The 16,442-nt window shown below is 48.0% G+C and overlaps 1 long non-coding RNA gene across 1 annotated transcript; it reads left to right on the top strand.

Moving 5' to 3' along the window:
* The first annotated feature begins 567 nt into the window (after window positions 1-567).
* On the top strand, window positions 568-15,456 carry LOC116590574. Its single transcript, XR_004285653.1, has 3 exons — window positions 568-959; window positions 7,950-8,029; window positions 15,355-15,456. It is a non-coding gene; the product is annotated as an uncharacterized LOC116590574 (long non-coding RNA).
* The last annotated feature ends 986 nt before the right edge of the window (window positions 15,457-16,442 follow it).

Genomic DNA, 16,442 nt, shown 5'->3' with positions numbered 1-16,442 from the left:
AATGGGCGCGGGTAGAACCGGCGCTGCGGCCGCGGCGCTCGGAGAACCGCTCTGGAGCGCAGAGCGCTCGACCCGCGCGCCTCCCGGGCGTGCGTCCCGCGGGCAGGAGGGCTGTCAGTCTGTCCCGCCGCCTCGGCTTTGCAGCCAGCCGCTTGCAAGCTCGCCTCGCCTCCTCTGGCCGAGCCCGGCCGGCCAGTCCCGGGGCTCCAGCCGCAGCCGAGCGGAGCCCAGCGGCCCGCCAGGCTTACATCAGCGGCCGCCTCCCCCGGAGCGCCCTCCGGCAGCGCTCGGCTCCCGCGCCCCGGAATATTCATGAAGCCGCCGCAGCTCGCGGGTTGCCATAGGAGCGGCTCCCGCAGCCGGGCCTGCCTACCTGGGCTTCTTAAAGGAGCAGCCGCGCGCGGGCCGGGGGCCCGGAGCGGGCGGGGGGCGGGGGGAGGCAAGGGGCGGGGGGCGGGGGACTGGCCCCGCGGGAGCGCAGGGTGGACCCTCGCCAGACCTTAGAGGCTGGGGGGAGAGGCGTCCTTAATCCTACACCCTCAAATACCTTTCCTTGGCCGAGGCTGGGAGCGCGCCCCAAGTCTATGATTCCAGCTTGGGCTGCGAATTTCCACCCAAGACTGGGAGGGGGGAAGGGGCGGGGGACGGGGTTTCCCGATCTCTCCTCCGAGCTCTAGGCTCGCCTTTCCTCAGCTTCTCGGCTGAGTCTCCGGCCCGCCTCTGGGGAGGCGGGCAGGTAGTCCCGATGCGGAGCCCCAGGCCTCTCCGCCAGGCGCCTGGAGGGGGCTTTCCAGGAAAAGCCCTGCCTCTGGGCTGCTCCCGGGGTTTTCCTGTGACACCGGCGGGGGATAAAGCCCACGCCGGGTTTCCCTTGCGGAGCCTCGCAGCAGCCGGGCAAGGAGGGCGTGGGGAAAACTCCGGGAGGCACCAGGCGCGCGGGTGAGACCCAGCCCTTCGAGGTAAGACTTCGAGGAAATGCGCCCACAGCGGACGCGGGGTCGGATCCCCGAGCGCACCTCTCCGCGGGTGGTTCAAGTGGGGGTTCCTGAGACCAGCGGGGCTGCAGCGACGAGCCAATAGGCAAGCTGTTCGGGCAGCCTGGCACTCTGGGGCTAGCTATCTGGGTTCCCATCCAAATTGTGACACTCCTTTGTGGACAAACGCTAGAGGAGTTCCCGCTGCGCTCCACCCAGGCCCCCTACCCGTCCCCCCAAGCAGCTGTACAATCCCTCCCCCTTCGATTCCGCTCCCCACCCCCACCCCGGGGGCCAGAAGGCCATCCAGCTGTGTGTGCTCTCTCTCTGTGTATGGTCTCTGGGTTTATGGACAAACCCCACCAGTGCAGCCAGAGATACCTCTTTCTTCCCCTCCACACCCCAGGACAGCCTGACACCTCCCACCCGCACAGGTGGGACTGCCAGATCCCCTCTCCTTGGCCTGCTGGCCACCAAGATGGCCCAGGGGTTCCTCAGATCTTGTCAGCCAGTATCCCAGATTAGCTCAAAAATGGGGATGAGGCATTAGAGGGAAAGGGTTAACCAGGGAAGGTTGGAAGTAGACCCTCAGCAAAGTGTGACAGGAGGGGGACAAAAAGGTCCACTAGCCCTGCCATCTCTGAAGAATTGCATGAAGTTTTTCTTCAGAGGATTTTTTACTCTCATTCTGAGCTCACTTGGGACCACCTCCCCCACCCCATTCAGAGCAGAAATTTTGGAAGCAAGATGGGAGGAGGGAGTCTGGCAGGGGCTTTTCTGCTCTACCCAGTGGACCACAGGACCTCCCATGGGGAGGGAGGGAATGACTAGGGTGATGACATCACCGCTAGCTGGCATTTCTACTTTTGAGCAGCTCTGAGCTGACAGTTACTGCACAGATGCTTGGAGGCCTAATCCTTGAATGTCCTTGGGTCTCCTTGAGAAGGAGTGTTCTTAACAGGCTGGGAGCCCCGCCTGCCCTGATGTGCCAGCCATCGGAGGAGACCTCTGTTTAACTCACTTCTTTGGGCTTCTAGACACAGCCAGAAGCTAGTCTGCCCTACACCAGCTTCAGGAAGTCAGCCCCAACAGGCTTCCCAATGACCCATGGTAAGGGCATCCTCTCTTCTAGGCACTCTTGCCAGCCGCCCAAATCTTGGCCATGTCCCACCTTTTAGTCCCGGTGGCCCATGAGCTGCCATCAGTCTGGGAACTGATTACACAGAGCAGTCTGTGTCCGCAACAAGACTGAACTCCCTGAGGGCAGGACAGATTTGACTCATCTCAGGGTCCTCAGCACCAAAACTAGGAAAGACAGAGAGCAGATCAATAAACGTAAACTATGCATGAGCAACTCTGGAAGTTAGCTAATGCCACGGAAGGGGATCCTTGAAGTAGACGGAGGATATGACTGAGGTTCTGCTTACTGGGATACCGCTGCTGTAGGCTGGCCAGGGGCCAGAGTCCTTGGAATCCACTCCCTCGAGCACCTCACCTACCCTCAATTTCATTAGCACCACGCATAGGACTGCTCTTGGGTGCAAAATGACAATTAGGTAAAGTAGGCATGTGATGACACTGGCCTCTCCTGTCTCCCCTGTGTGAAAACCCTATTGGAGATAGCTGTGGCAGGTAGAGGAGGAAGAAACTGAGCCTTTGCCCAGCCCCTATTGTGGGGAATCTTAGACTCATCCTTAGGAAAGAGGACAAAACTCAAGATAGGAAAGAAATGTGTACTAAAACATGCTTCAACCCATGAGAGACTTGAGAAGGGAGACCTTGCTGAGCTTGGGGTAGTTAGGGAGGGCTCCCTGGAGGAAGGGGTCAGATTTGACGCGAGACACATATCTAGCACCTTACAGTTTATACTTCATCTATTAAACCACGTGAAATTTTTGCAGACCATTTGATGGTTTCAGTGGCTCTACCTGACATTCTTCCTCCCACCTGCAAGCAAGAAAACTAAAGCCCAGGGAGGTGCTTGCCAAATGTCTCACAGTACGAAAAGCTGTGGAGCCTGGACCTCCGGCCAAGGGCTCCACAGGTCAGGCTCTTCTCGGCTACCCAGCTGACTCACACAGGTGGGGTGGAGGGCAGGTACAGGTGTAGGAGGGAGGATAGGTGGTTCTGAGTCTGGTTTGGTTGAAGCAGAGAAACCGTGAAAAATGGAGCTCCCACATTCTGTATTCTCATGGGTCTCATGCCTTCTCATTTCCCGTGCTGCCTAGAAAGCCTGGGGTCTATTCGGGCTCAGCTAGTAATATGGTAGACTGGACCTGGAGATTCTGGCAAGGGGAAAGCCCTGCCTCTGGACTGACATAGACAGACCCATGGCTCTCAGCTTCCGTGGGGAACTGAGTGTCTCTGGGAAACAGATGTGCTTCCTGCAGGGCTGCAGGGGCCCTGGGTGTTCCTGGAATGCAAACTGAGAAAAAATCTGGGTCTAAGAGAGAACGGACTGGGGAAGATGGGCTTTCCTTCCCTGGAAGGGATACTAAATTCAGAAGACCAGCTGGGAGCGGGGTGGAGATGTAGCTGATTATTATAGGTCAGTCTCAGAACTTATTTGGTGGGAACCTGGATGGGCAGAGGGGGTTGAGAAATTCTGAAAGTTTACTTGCTTGCTGGCTGAGGGCATTGTTCTTGTTTAAAGAGGCAGCTCAGTGGAGGTAGGGGTGTGGCTCCCACACTGTGTAATGCCAATGTTTTGGCCAATTCTGCTTGAAATTTAACAAAAAGAGAGAGAGAGAACAATGTAGGATATTTTAGGGTAAGGTTGCCAACTGTCCTTCTTAGAAGTCTGTCTTTATTCTAACATTATATCCTTGCCACATTTTCTGTGTTGAAATGCCCTTTTATGAAATAGTGCTCGGAGATGGTATTTTTTTATGTCCTTGGCTAAATAAAATGTTGGCATGGGATCCTGTGTTTGTTCCCAAAAATCATTTTTGAAATGTTATTGGTCTGCAAATTCCAGAAGTCTGGGGGCTCCCCGCTATAAACAATAGAGCATGGGACTGGGAAACACGATTAAGTATTTCTCTGTCCTTTACTGCCTGTGTGTGCCTTAGTCTTCCTCATGTGTAAAATGGGTTTAATGATGTCTGCCTTCTAAGTTATTGGGAAGACTGAGAGAATGAATGCATGGAGTATGACATCTCATTTGTAGTAGGTGCTCAATAAACACTGAATAATGGAATAGTGAATAAAACTTGCAATAGCCAATGGAGGCCGTTGCCCAAGGAGGAAACACTTGGCCTTTTGAATCCAATTTAGATCATGTATTTGTCTTAAAAATTGCTGTTGGGACAAAAGTGATGTCTTGCTCTGCAGGATTTTCTTCAAATTCTCTGCCCCTGCTAAGTCTTGGCTGAGTCTCCAGCGGCATACTTTCTTCTCTCTGGGAGGAGCACTTTGTCTAAGTGGGATCAGAGGAAACTGACTGTCAGTTTCCCCACCATACACCGGAGCAAATTCGTCTTTCTGTTTAGGGTAGATATGGTCCTCCCAGGACACCTTTTGCTCTGCTCTGAGGCAGGTCTGCTCTCGGGGCTGGAATTAGGCCTGACCTGGAGACAAGGCCCCAAGAGGGAATACTGGACTCTGCTACATTCCCTCAGGTTTCCTATCTCAGGGCTTCCCGACGAAGAAACTGGAAGAGGGAAGGAATGTAGAGAACAAGGCCAATTGCATGTAGATGTGTGGCGAGAATAGATCAGTCACCTGGTCTTGACCAAGCCTTGGTACCCACGCCTGAGCACAGCCACAAATGGATGGAGGCCGAGAAGACAGGGAGATGTTCTAGATGGGCAGTTCTCAGTGGTCAAAGACCATTCCAGAGGTTTGTAATCGAGGATCAGAGTAAGTGGTTCAGAAGCTCAGAGTAATGGTGCTCCTGAGTGTGGTCAAGGCAGACTTCCTGGAGGAGGTGTAAAGTGAATTGGGTTTTCTATACAGTGGTGTGTGTGTTTCTCATGGGGGAAGCAGTGACTGGAATAGCCTGGCGGGGGTGAGGCCTGCTGCATTCTCTGTGGGGTAAATGAGGAATTGCCAAAGGATTGGCCTAGGGAAAGGGTCCACCACTAAGGGGTTGCTCTAAGCTGACCTAATGAGAAAGGCTATTGTCCCAATAGAAGGAGGGTATTGGGTCCTTCTGACCCCCCTCCTCCCAATACCCTCACCCCCAGAGTCTGGCTGCAGAAACTACTGCGAACCCACATGCCCACCCTCCCCCAAGGACATTAAGGCTCTAGTGAAGGAAAGTCACTAGAAGGCTCAGTTTCCTGTTGGGTTTGCCATCTGCTTTCTTTAGGATCTAGTTTCTTTAGGATCTGGGAGTGTGAGCCATGGCTTTGTCCCTTTCTCCAGTCCCTGCCCCTATGCAGGACCCAACCTGTGAGTGCCCAGAGCCTGGCAGAGCCCAAAGCCCTTTCATTTCCAGGCCAGCCCTTGATCTCTCCATTCTCCCCATCCTGTACTCCCAGCTGCTCCCTTGGGACTTGGCCAGGGCACAGGCCAGGACATCATGCCCCTCTCCTCCCAGGGAGGAAGAAGAAAGATGTGCTGACAGCCCAAGCAGGTCTGGACAGTGTCTCTGTGTCCCACTAGGGCTCCAGGACGTCTGGGCCACCTGGACTCAGAGCCAGGCTGGAGAGTGAGGCACTTGGGTCGGGGGAGGCCCCCAAGGTGCTGGCTGAGCCTAGCTGCCAAGCAGCTAAGTGCCGGAGACAACTCTGTCCCAAGTCTGGAATTCACCGTATATCAGAGCTGAAGTGAGTTCAGACAGGGGCCGTGGGATGGTTTCAACAGCCTGGGCTGGAGGAGTCAGGGAGGGAAAGGAAGACACAGGGTCGCCAGGGAGAAGAGGAAGACGTGGCAGAGAATTGGCAAACGCGGTGAGGTGGGGGGTGGGTAGTGAGGAGCACTGGGGGCCTTGGAGAGTGGGCTCAGCCTGCAACCCCCACTAATGCTGGGCTCCCCACTTTGGCCACGCCTTGCTCCTGCGGTCCCCCCTGCCATGCCCACTGTCCTCTCCCTCACTCCTCTACTCATTCTTCTTACCCAATTTCACATAATTCCTGGTTTTGTTCAACCATTCACCCGTTTATTGATCTAGCTGGCTTGTGGAGGACCTACTATATCACATGAAAGATCCAACCCCTAATCTTCAGCCACCCCCGCCTGTGACAAGAATTGGGACAGAGACAGAGACTCTTGTAAAGAAGCCAGGGACGAGGGTCATGTGATGTGGCCAAGTGGCTGGAGAACAGAGGGAGGAGGAGGAAGGACATGGAGGAGGGGAACGGGGAGAGATGGTCCCGCTTGAACTGGCTTTTGCAGAAGGCATGTGTGATTTGGGAAAGTGGAAGCAGAGAGGTGGGCCTTGCCAGGTGAAGGGCACAGTGTGAGCTGAAGAGGGAAAGGGGAGTCCATCCCTGGGATGGCTCAGCAGTCTGGAGGATGGCAGCCCTGGCGGTTGGCGGTGAGCACCAGGACCCAAAGGTAGGTTGGTTCTGGTGGCAATCGGACGTGAGTAGACCTGATGAGCTAGGACTTTGGGAACAACCAAACAACAAACAACCAACCCTGGGAGCCCAGGCCTATACTCAGTTCTGCAGTAAGTGGACAAGAAAAGAATGTGACACAGTCCCTACTCTTGGAAGCTCACAGTGGGGTCGAGGAGATTAAAGCAGTGACACAAAACCATTTAGTCCCCTGCCAGAGGGAAGGGCTTGGACCCGATGCCTGTGGGCCCATAGCAGGAGCCACAGCCCTGGCTGGCAGCTAGTCCGGGAGCTCTGCTCTCCAGCTCCCTGCAAAGCACATCTTTTGTGCAGGCCCCATGGCCCAGCCTCCCTCCCACGAGCCCTGCACATCAGGATAACCTGCTATTACATGAGCCTTTCGCTGGACGCCTTCCAGAGAAAGACAGTTCCGCTGGGTAATGAGAGCTGTGCCCCACAGGCCACACTGCAGGGTCCAGAGCGGAGACTGTGTCAGGGAGAGGGTGATAGAGACTATGACAGGGGCTGTGACAGACACTGTGACAGAGACTATGAAAGGGGCTATGACAGAGTCTATGATAGGGACTGTGACAAAGACTATAATAGGGTCTGTGATAGAGGCTGTGATAGAGGCTGTGACAGAGTCTGCAACAGAGACTGTGACAGAGATTATGATGGGCTGTGATAGAGGCTGTAACAGGGGCTGCGATAGTTGCTGTGACGGGGCTGTGACAGAGGCTGTGATAGAGTCAGTGACAGGGGCTATGACAGGGGCTGTGACAGAGGCTGAGACAGGGACTATGAGAGAGCCTGGGACAGAAATGTGACTAAGCCTGGAACCACAATCAGAGTTGGGACAACAGCTCCTGGAGCCCAGGCCCACACTCCCACGGTTGACAGAGCAGTTGGCGGTGACAGCAGCAACACAGCAAACACATGGGCCCAGCCAGGCCCAGGCACTTGTGGAAACGCCAACAGGCTGAAGCTGCCACAGGAGGAGAGCGAGAGGGGCTGAGTGAGGCCGGTTCCCAGCATCCCTGCCAGGAGTTCCTGTGTGTCCGTGGGTAAGCTTCCGGGCCTCGCTTTCCTTGATAATGGCGCCTCGGGGAGAGGCGGGATCACGGAAGGAGTCAGGAGCGGGTGTGGATGGACTGAGAATCCCTGTGAGACTCCGAGCTATGGCCAGTGGTCTTGGAGCCCCCCCCCTCCAGCGCCCCAAGCACAGCCCGCTGACTGAAGAAGGAACACACCTTCCTCACACAGGATCAGCCGCTCCCCCTGTGTGTGGGTGCTAGCGTGACGAATAAAACACCGATTTGTTTTCAAGTAAAACAATCCATGACCGTGATGACTGACATTTATGGAGATCTAGTTTTGTCCCAGGCGCCCCGCCCAGTGCTTAGCACTGATCTGCTCGTGTAATCCTTGCTAGAGTCCTGGTCAGGTGAGTGGTCTTATCTCCATTTTACAGATGATTAAACTGAGGCTAATGAGGCTCACTAACTTACGGAAGCTCCAAAAGGCGGAGGAAGAGCCTGGGTCTGCAGGCAGGTACGTCTGACTCAGTATCTTACCCTCGCTCACCATTGACGGCTTTCTCAATCACAACCTGCCATCATGTCTGATGTATTCTGAAGTTTCAAAGCCAGAGACTTCTTCAGTGAAAAGGAGGTCCTTGTACACAAATTGGCTGGGACCTACCATGTACAGCCTACAGCAGCCTTGCGAAGGCAGCCAGAGAAAATCACACGGTTGCCCTGACTGGCGCTTCCTCAAGTTCATGGTCTTTAATGTGCCTCCGTGCTGCCTGGCGATCCCACTGTGTTTCCCTATCTGCCTTGTCCTCATGCCGTTGCAACAGTGACCACTCTCCCAAGCATTCGACCTCTTCCTACAGGATCCTTCCCATCAGCATTTAAGTCTGATCAGATCCCTTCGATCCCAAAAGGTCCTCTTTGAATCCCACACTCTTCTTCTCCTTCCCCCCACATCTAATTTTCTTGAGAGGGAGGGCTTCCCTTGCCCTCATGCCTTAGCGTGCAGCGATCAGGCTCTGTTACCCCTGTGTCTTCAGTCCCTTACCCAGACCCACCGTTCCCCCCTTCCCTTTCTTGTCCTCTGAGCATCATGTAAGGCAACTGACCACTTACCCGTCCTGGAAGCATCCTCTTCCCTTGGCCAGGAACACATACTCTCCTGATTTCCTTTACGTCTCTGGCAGTCCTCAGTTTCCCTTCTTTGCCCACACCTCACCTCTTGGTGTTATTCCTGACTCTATTACTAGTGCTTTCTCTTCTCATGCGATCTCTCTGCTCAGACACTCACCGAAGCCCTTGGGTTTGGTTTCCATCCATGTCCTCAGCCCAGACCTCTCCCCTGGGCCCCAGACCTGTTTGTTCAAAGGCCTCTTGGATGGCTCACAAGCACCTCACGAACTCCACACACTCTTCTCCAAAGACTCCTTTCCCCCACTCAATGAATGTCACCACTAACCTTCCAGTGGCTGAAGCCAGAAACATGGGCATCATTCCTGACTCCTTCTTCTACCACCAGCCCTGCCACCAGCCCCCATAGCCAATTAATCCCTAAGTCCTGCTATTTCTCCTCCATAAATCTCTCTCAAATACATCTACTCCTTACCGTGTCCACTGACATAACTCCAGGTTATTTCTTGCCCAGGTTATGGCAGCAGTCTTCTTGACTGGCCTCCCTACCAGCCTTCCGTTACTTTTTATTTTTTATTTTTTTAATATATAATGTATTATTTGCTTCAGGGGTACAGGTCTGGGAATCTTCAGTCTTACACAATTCACAGCACTCACCATAGCACATACCCTCCCCAAAGTCCATACCCAACCACACTATCCCTCCCCGCCACTCCCCAATAACCCTCAGCTTGCTTCCCAAGATCAAGAGTCTCTTATGGTTTGTCTCCCTCCCAATCCCATCTTGTTTCATTTTTTCCCCTCCCTTCCCCCCCACGACCCCCTGCCATGCCTCTCAAATTCTTCCTATCAGAGAGATCACATGATAACTGTCTTTCTCTGATTGACTCATTTACTCAGCTTAATACCCTCCAGTTCTACGCATGTCACAGCAAGTGGCAAGATTTCCTTTCTCTTGATGGCTGCAAACTATTCCATTGTATATATATATATATATACATACCACCTCTTCTTGATCCATTCATCTGTTGATGGACATCTGGGATCTAGTTCTTTCCATAGTTTGACTATTGTGCACATTGCTGCTATAAACATTCAGGTGCATGGGCCCCTTCGATCACTACATTTGTATCTTTAGGGTAAATACCCCGTAGCTGATTTCTGGGTCATAGGGTAGCTCTATTTTCAACTTTTTGAGGAACCTCCATGTTGTTTTCCAGGGTGGCTGCACCAGCTTGCATTCCCACCAACAGTGTAAGAGGGTTCTCCTTTCCCCGCATCCTTGCCAATATCTGTCATGTCCTGACTTGTTAATTTTAGCCATTCTGATTGGTGTGAGGTGGTATAGCTCATTGTGGGTTTGATAGGTATTTCCCTGATGCCAAGTGATGTAGAGCACTTTTTCATGTGTCTGTTGGCCATTTGGATGTCTTCTTTGCAGAAATGTCTGTTCATGTCCTCTGCCCATTTTTGATTGGATTTTTTGTTCTTTGGGTGTGGAGTTTGATAAGTCCTTTATAGATTTTGGATACTAGCCCTTTATCTCGTATGTCATTTGCAAATATCTTCTCCCATTCTGTTGGTTGTCTTTTGGTTTTGTTGACTGTTTCCTTTGCTGTGCAAAAGCTTTTGATCTTGATGAAGTCCCAATATTTCATTTTTTCCCTTGCTTCCCTTGCCTTTGGTGATGTTTCTAGGAAGAAGTTGCTGTAGCTGAGGTCGAAGGTTGCTGCCTGTGTTCTTCTCAAGGATTTTGGTGGATTCCTGTCTCACATTGAGGTCTTCCATCCATTTTGAGTCTATTTTTGTGTGTGGTGTAAGGAAACGTCAGTTTTATTCTTCTGCGTGCGGCTGTCCGATTTTCCCAACATCATTTGTTGAAGAGACTGACTTTTTTCCATTGTACACTCTTTCCTGCTTTGTCGAAGATTAGTTGACCACAGAGTTGAGTGTCCATTTTTGGGCTCTCTATTCTGTTCCATTGATCTATGTGTCTGTTTTTGTGCCAGTACCATATTGTCTTGATGATTACAGCTTTGTAATAGAGCTTGAAGTCTAGAATTTTGATGCCACCAACTTTGGTTTTCTTTTCCAATATTCCTCTGGCTATTTGGGGTCTTTTCTGGTTCCATATAAATTTTAGGATTGTTTGTTCCATTTCTTTAAAAAAATTGATGGTATTTTGATAGGAATTGCATTAAATGTGTAGATTACTTTAGATAGCATAGACATTTTCACAATATTTGTTTTCCAATCCATGAGCATGGAACATTTTTCCATTTCTTTGTGTCTTCCTCAGTTTTTTCATGACAACTTTATAGTTTCCTGAGTACAGATTCTTTGCCTCTTTGGTTAGTTTTATTCCTAGGTATCTTATGGTTTTGGGTGCAATTGTAATTGGAATTGGCTCCTTAATTTCTCTTTCTTCTGTCTTGCTGTTGGTTTATAGAAATGCATCTGATTTCTATGCATTGATTTTATATCCTGACACTTATACTGAGTTCCTGTATGAGTTCTAGCAGTTTTGGAGTGGAGTCTTTTGGGTTTTCCAAATAAAGTATCATATCATGTGCAAAGAGTGAGACTTTGACTTCTTCTTTGCCGATTCAGATGCATTTATTTCTTTTTGTCGTCTGATTGCTGAGGCTAGGACTTCTAGCACTATGTTGAATAGCAGTGGTGATAATGGACAGCCCTGCTATGTTCCTGACCTTAGGGGGAAAGCTCTCAGTTTTTCCCCATTGAGAATGATATTCTCTGTGGGTTTTTCATAGGTGGCTTTTATAATATTGAGGTATGTACCCTCTATCCCTACACTGTGATGAGTTTTGATCAAGAAAGGATGTTGTACTTTGTCACGTGCTTTTTCTGCATCTATTGAGAGTATTATGTGGTTCTTATTCTTTCTTTTATTAATGTATTGTATCACATTGATTGATTTGTTGAACCAACCTTGTGGCCCAGGAATAAATCCCACTTGGTTGTGGTGAATAATCCTTTTAATGTACTGTTGGATCCTATTGGTTAGTATTTTGGTGAGAATTTTTGCATCCGTATTCATTAAGGATATTGGTCTGTAATTCTCCTTTTTGATGGGATCTTTGTTTTTGGGATCAAGATAATGCTGGCTTCATAAAATGAGTTTGGAAGTTTTCCTTCCATTTCTATTTTTTGGAACGATTTCAGCAGAATAGATATTAATCCTTCTTTAAATGTTTGGTAGAATTCCCCTGGGAAGCTGTCTGGTCCTGGGCTCTTGTTTGTTGGGAGATTTTTGATTACTGCTTCAATCTCCTTACTAGTTATGGGTTTGTTTAGGTTTTCTATCTTTTCCTGGTTCAGTTTTGGTCGTTTATATGTCTCTAGGAATGCATCCATTTCTTCCAGATTGTCAAATTTACTTATGTATAGTTGCTCATAATATGTTTTTTTAAATTGTATTTCTTTGGTGTTGGTTGTGATCTTTCCTCTTTCATTCATGATTTTACTAGTTTGGGTCCTTTCTCTTTTCTTTTGGATAAGTCTGGCCAGAGGTTTATCAATCTTATTAATTCTTTCAAAGACCTAGCTCCTAGTTTCTTTGATTTGTTCTTTTTTGTTGTTGTTGTTTGTTTCTATTTCATTGATTTCTGCTCTGATCTTTAATATTTCTCTTCTCCTGCTGGGTTTAGGCTTCTTTGCTGTTCTTTCTCCAGCTCCTTTAGGTGTAGGGTTAGGTTGTGTACTTGAGACCTTTCTTGTTTCTTCAGAAAGGCTTGTACTGCTATATACTTTCCTCTCAGGACCACCTTTGCTGTATTCCAAAGATTTTGAACAGTTATGTTTTCATTGTCATTTGTTTCCATGAATTTAAAGCCTTTATTTCCTTGTTGATCTTTTGCTTAGATTATCTGTCCAATTTCAGTGAGGTGGGTGTTAAAGTCCCCTACTATCATTGTATTATTGTTGATGTGTTTCTTTGATTTTGTTATTAATTGGTTTATATAATTGGTTGCCCCCATGTTAGGGGCATAGCTATTTAAAATATTTAAAATTGTTCGATCTTCTTTAAGTATGATATATTGTCCTTCCTCATCTCTTATTATAGTCTTTGGCTTAAAATCTAATTTATCTGATATAAGGATTGCCACCCCAGTTTTCTTTTGATGTCCATTAGCATTGTAAATTGTTTTCCACCCCCTCACTTTAAATCTGGAGGTGTCTTTGGGTCTAAAATGAGTTTCTTGCAGACAGCACATTGATGGGTCTTGTTTTATTATCCATTCTGATACCGTGTCTTTTGAATGGGGCAATTTAGCCCATTTACATTCAGAGTAACTATTGAAAGAGATGAATTTAGTGACATTGTATTGCTTGTAAGGTGCCTGTTACTGTATATTGTCTCTGTTCCTTTCTGGTCTGTTACTTTTAGGCTCTCTCTTTGCTTAGAGGACCCCTTTCAACATTTCCTGTAGGGCTGGTTTGGTGTTTGCAAATTCTTTTAGTTTTTGTTTGTCCTGGAAGCTTTTTATCTCTCCATCTATTTTCAATGACAGCCTAGCAATATTCTTGACTGCATATTTTCTCATTTAGTGCTCTGAATATATCATGCCAGTCCTTTCTGGCCTGCCAGCTCTCTGTGGCTAGGTCAGCTAATATTTCTACCATTGTGTGTTACAGACCTCTTGTCCTGAGCTGGTTTCAGGATTTCTCTTTGAGAAAAACTTGTAAGTTTTACTATTAGATGACAGGGTGTTGACCTATTTTTATTGATTTTTGAGGGGGTTTCTCTGTGCCTTCTAGATTATTATGCTTGTTCCCTTTGACAAATCAGGAAAATTCTCTGCTATAATTTGCTCTAATATACCTTCTGCACCCCTGTCTCTTACTTCTTCTTCTGGGATTCTAATTATTCTAATATTGTTTCATCTTATGGGATCACTTATCTCTTGAATTCTCTCCTTGTGGTCCAGTAGTTGTTTATCTCTCTTTTTCTCAGCTTCTTTATTCTCCATCATTTGGTCTTCTATCACTAATTTCTCTACTGCCTCGTTTATCCTGGCAGTAAGAGGCTCCATTTTTTATTACACCTATTAATAACTTTTTTGATTTCAACTTGTTTAGATTTTGGTTCATTTATTTCTCCAGAAAATGATTTTATTTCTCCAGAAAAAGAGATTCTCTAGTATCTTCCATGCTTTTTTTGAGCCCAGCTAGCACCTTGATAGTCGTCATCCTGAACTCTAGTTCTGACATCTAACTAATGTCCATATTGATTAGGCCCCTAGACATCCATACTGCCTCTTGTTCTTTTTTTGAGGTGAGTTTTTCTGCCTTGTCACTTTATTCAGAGAAGAATAGATGAATGAGTGAACAAAACACAAAAAGGGTAGCAACAACCCCAGAAAACTATACACTAACCAAATCGGAAAAGACCCAAAACTGGGGGTGGGAAAAAAGAAAGGAGGGGGGAAAAACCATATATAAAACCATATATATATAAAATTGTATATATAAATATATATATATATATGTATATATATGTATTAGACTCGTAAATAGAGCAGAGCCACAAACTTGATTGATTTTGGGTGTATTTGGTCTGTTAGAAGAAACTGCCTCCCAAAATTTTAAAGAAAGAAAAACTTAGATATATAGAAAAATAAGGGTAAACACAATGAAAGGACAGCATATGACTGTAAAGATGAAAATTAAAAAAGGTTCTAAAAAAGAAGTTGATAAAATAGGAAGTTGGTTGAAAAAAGAAAAAAAAAAGATGAAAGAATTTTATCAGGCTGGAGACTAGAACAAAGCCATGCACTAGATTTAGGGTATATTTTGATCTGTTAGAAGAAACTGTATCCTAAAATTTTAAAGAAAGAAAAACCTATATGTATACAAAAAAATAAGGTTAAATACAATGAAGGGACAGAATATGACTATAACAATGAAAATTTTAAAAGATTTTTTTTAAAGGTAGTGATAAGGGGGCACCTGGGTGGCTCAGTGGGTTAAGCCTCTGCTTTTGGCTAAGGTCATGATCTCAAGGTCCTGGGATTGAGCCCCACATCAATCTCTCTGCTCCACAGGGAGCCTGCTTCGGCCTCTCTCTCACTGCCTGCCTCTCTCTCCCTACCTGTGATCTCTGTCAAATAAATAAACAAAATCTTTAAAAAAAAAAAAAAAAGGGTAGTGATAAGATAAAATAGTTTTAAAAAGGATAAAAGAGGTAAGAGGGAAAATTATAAAAAATAGAATAAGAAAAAAGAAAATTAAAAAAATTTAACTCTGAAAGACTATAAAGAATCATGGGGGGAAAAGCCATGAATTCTCCGTATTCCGTAGCTCTGAAGTTTTGCAGTTCTTGTTGATAGATGAACTTAGTTTTGGCTGGATGTTCTTGCTGACCTTCTGGCATAGTGGCCTGTTGCAGTGATTCACAAACGTTTTTGCCCAAGGCAGAATTGTGCCGCCCTTGCCAGGGGCCAGGCTAAGTAATCTCCTTGTGTTGGCACTGGCTCGGGAGCTTTTGTTCCCTGAACGCTGTAGAGCTCTGGAGAATGGGAATGAAAATGGCGCTTTCCTAATCTCGGCCTGGAGGAGGCGAGATCTCGGGGCCCTGCTCCTCAGTGTGCCTTGGAGAAAAGCAGTCAATCCCTCCCATCTCCCTGGTCTCCAGCAACACTCTGTGCTCATCTGGCCTGTGACTGAACATTTCTCTCTCTGGCGCAGGGCCCCATTTGGAGTCTCCAAACCCAGCAGATTCCTACCACGAGCTCCTGTACCTGCACTCACCTGAAGGAAGTTGAGTCTCCATAGATCTGCTGCTTCTTGGGTCCCTGTTGGAAGAATAGTGGCTGGACTTTGCCTCAGATCAGGTTTAAGGTAACTGAGCTGAGAGCCCCGCCTCTGCTCCATCTCTGTAGCCGGCTTCCGTGCTCCTATACTTGGAAGCTGTGCTGCACTCACGCATCCCTGGTCTTTCTGTGACCCTGAGGTTTCTGAGACCACACTGTCCCCGCGAGGGCTCCACCCCTCGCTTAGCCTCTGGGGCAAGGTCCCTCGGTGGAGCAGACTTGTAAAAGTTTCGATTTTGTGCCCTGTTGCTCCGCCACTTGCTGGAGCTGGCCCCTCCCCCATGGTCTAGCTTCCCATTGCTTCAGATTCACTTCTCCACCTGTCCTACCTTCCATAAAGTGGTTGCTTTTCTGTTCATCGAATTGTTGCTCTTCTTCTCTTTGATTTCCTATTGAGTTTGTAGGTGTTTGAAATGGTTTTATAACTATCTAGCTGAACTCCTGGGATCGGATGATATTAGGTCTCCACCGCCACCGCTGTCTTGCCCCTCCCCCCTCCAGCCTTGCCTTATAATCCACTGTCCATGATGCACCCAGAGTGGTTTTCCAAAATGTAATTGGGGCATGTCTGCTTAAAACTCTTTAATGACTTCCACTGGGCTAGGATAAAGGCAAATAGGCTTTTTACTGGCCTGGTCACCATTATTTCTTCATCCTTCCCTCTCAACAGTGCCCTCCTTCCCCTGGCACTCTATTCTCAGGCACTTTCCTAGGCTTTCTGCCTGGGGTGACGGTTACACTCTTATTAATAGCTGCCTGGTAATTATGGTGACATTAGTTGTCGATGATTATGGTGGGGTGGTACATTTAAAACACTGCCTACCACATTTTAAAGGCAATCCTTGGATGCAGAAATGATCCCCCAATGCTCCCTTGCTCCAGCCTCCTGGAAGGTTGGTCATGTTTGCCCATCTCAGTGTCATGTTTGCCCCTACTCAGGGGACCCTCTCGTCAGGGTGCAAG

This window comes from Mustela erminea, chromosome 5 (assembly GCF_009829155.1).
Source record: "Mustela erminea isolate mMusErm1 chromosome 5, mMusErm1.Pri, whole genome shotgun sequence".
Classification (NCBI taxonomy): Eukaryota; Metazoa; Chordata; class Mammalia; order Carnivora; family Mustelidae; genus Mustela; species Mustela erminea.
Note: the sequence above shows the minus strand (reverse complement) of the source record. Positions and strands in the feature narration are given on the sequence as shown.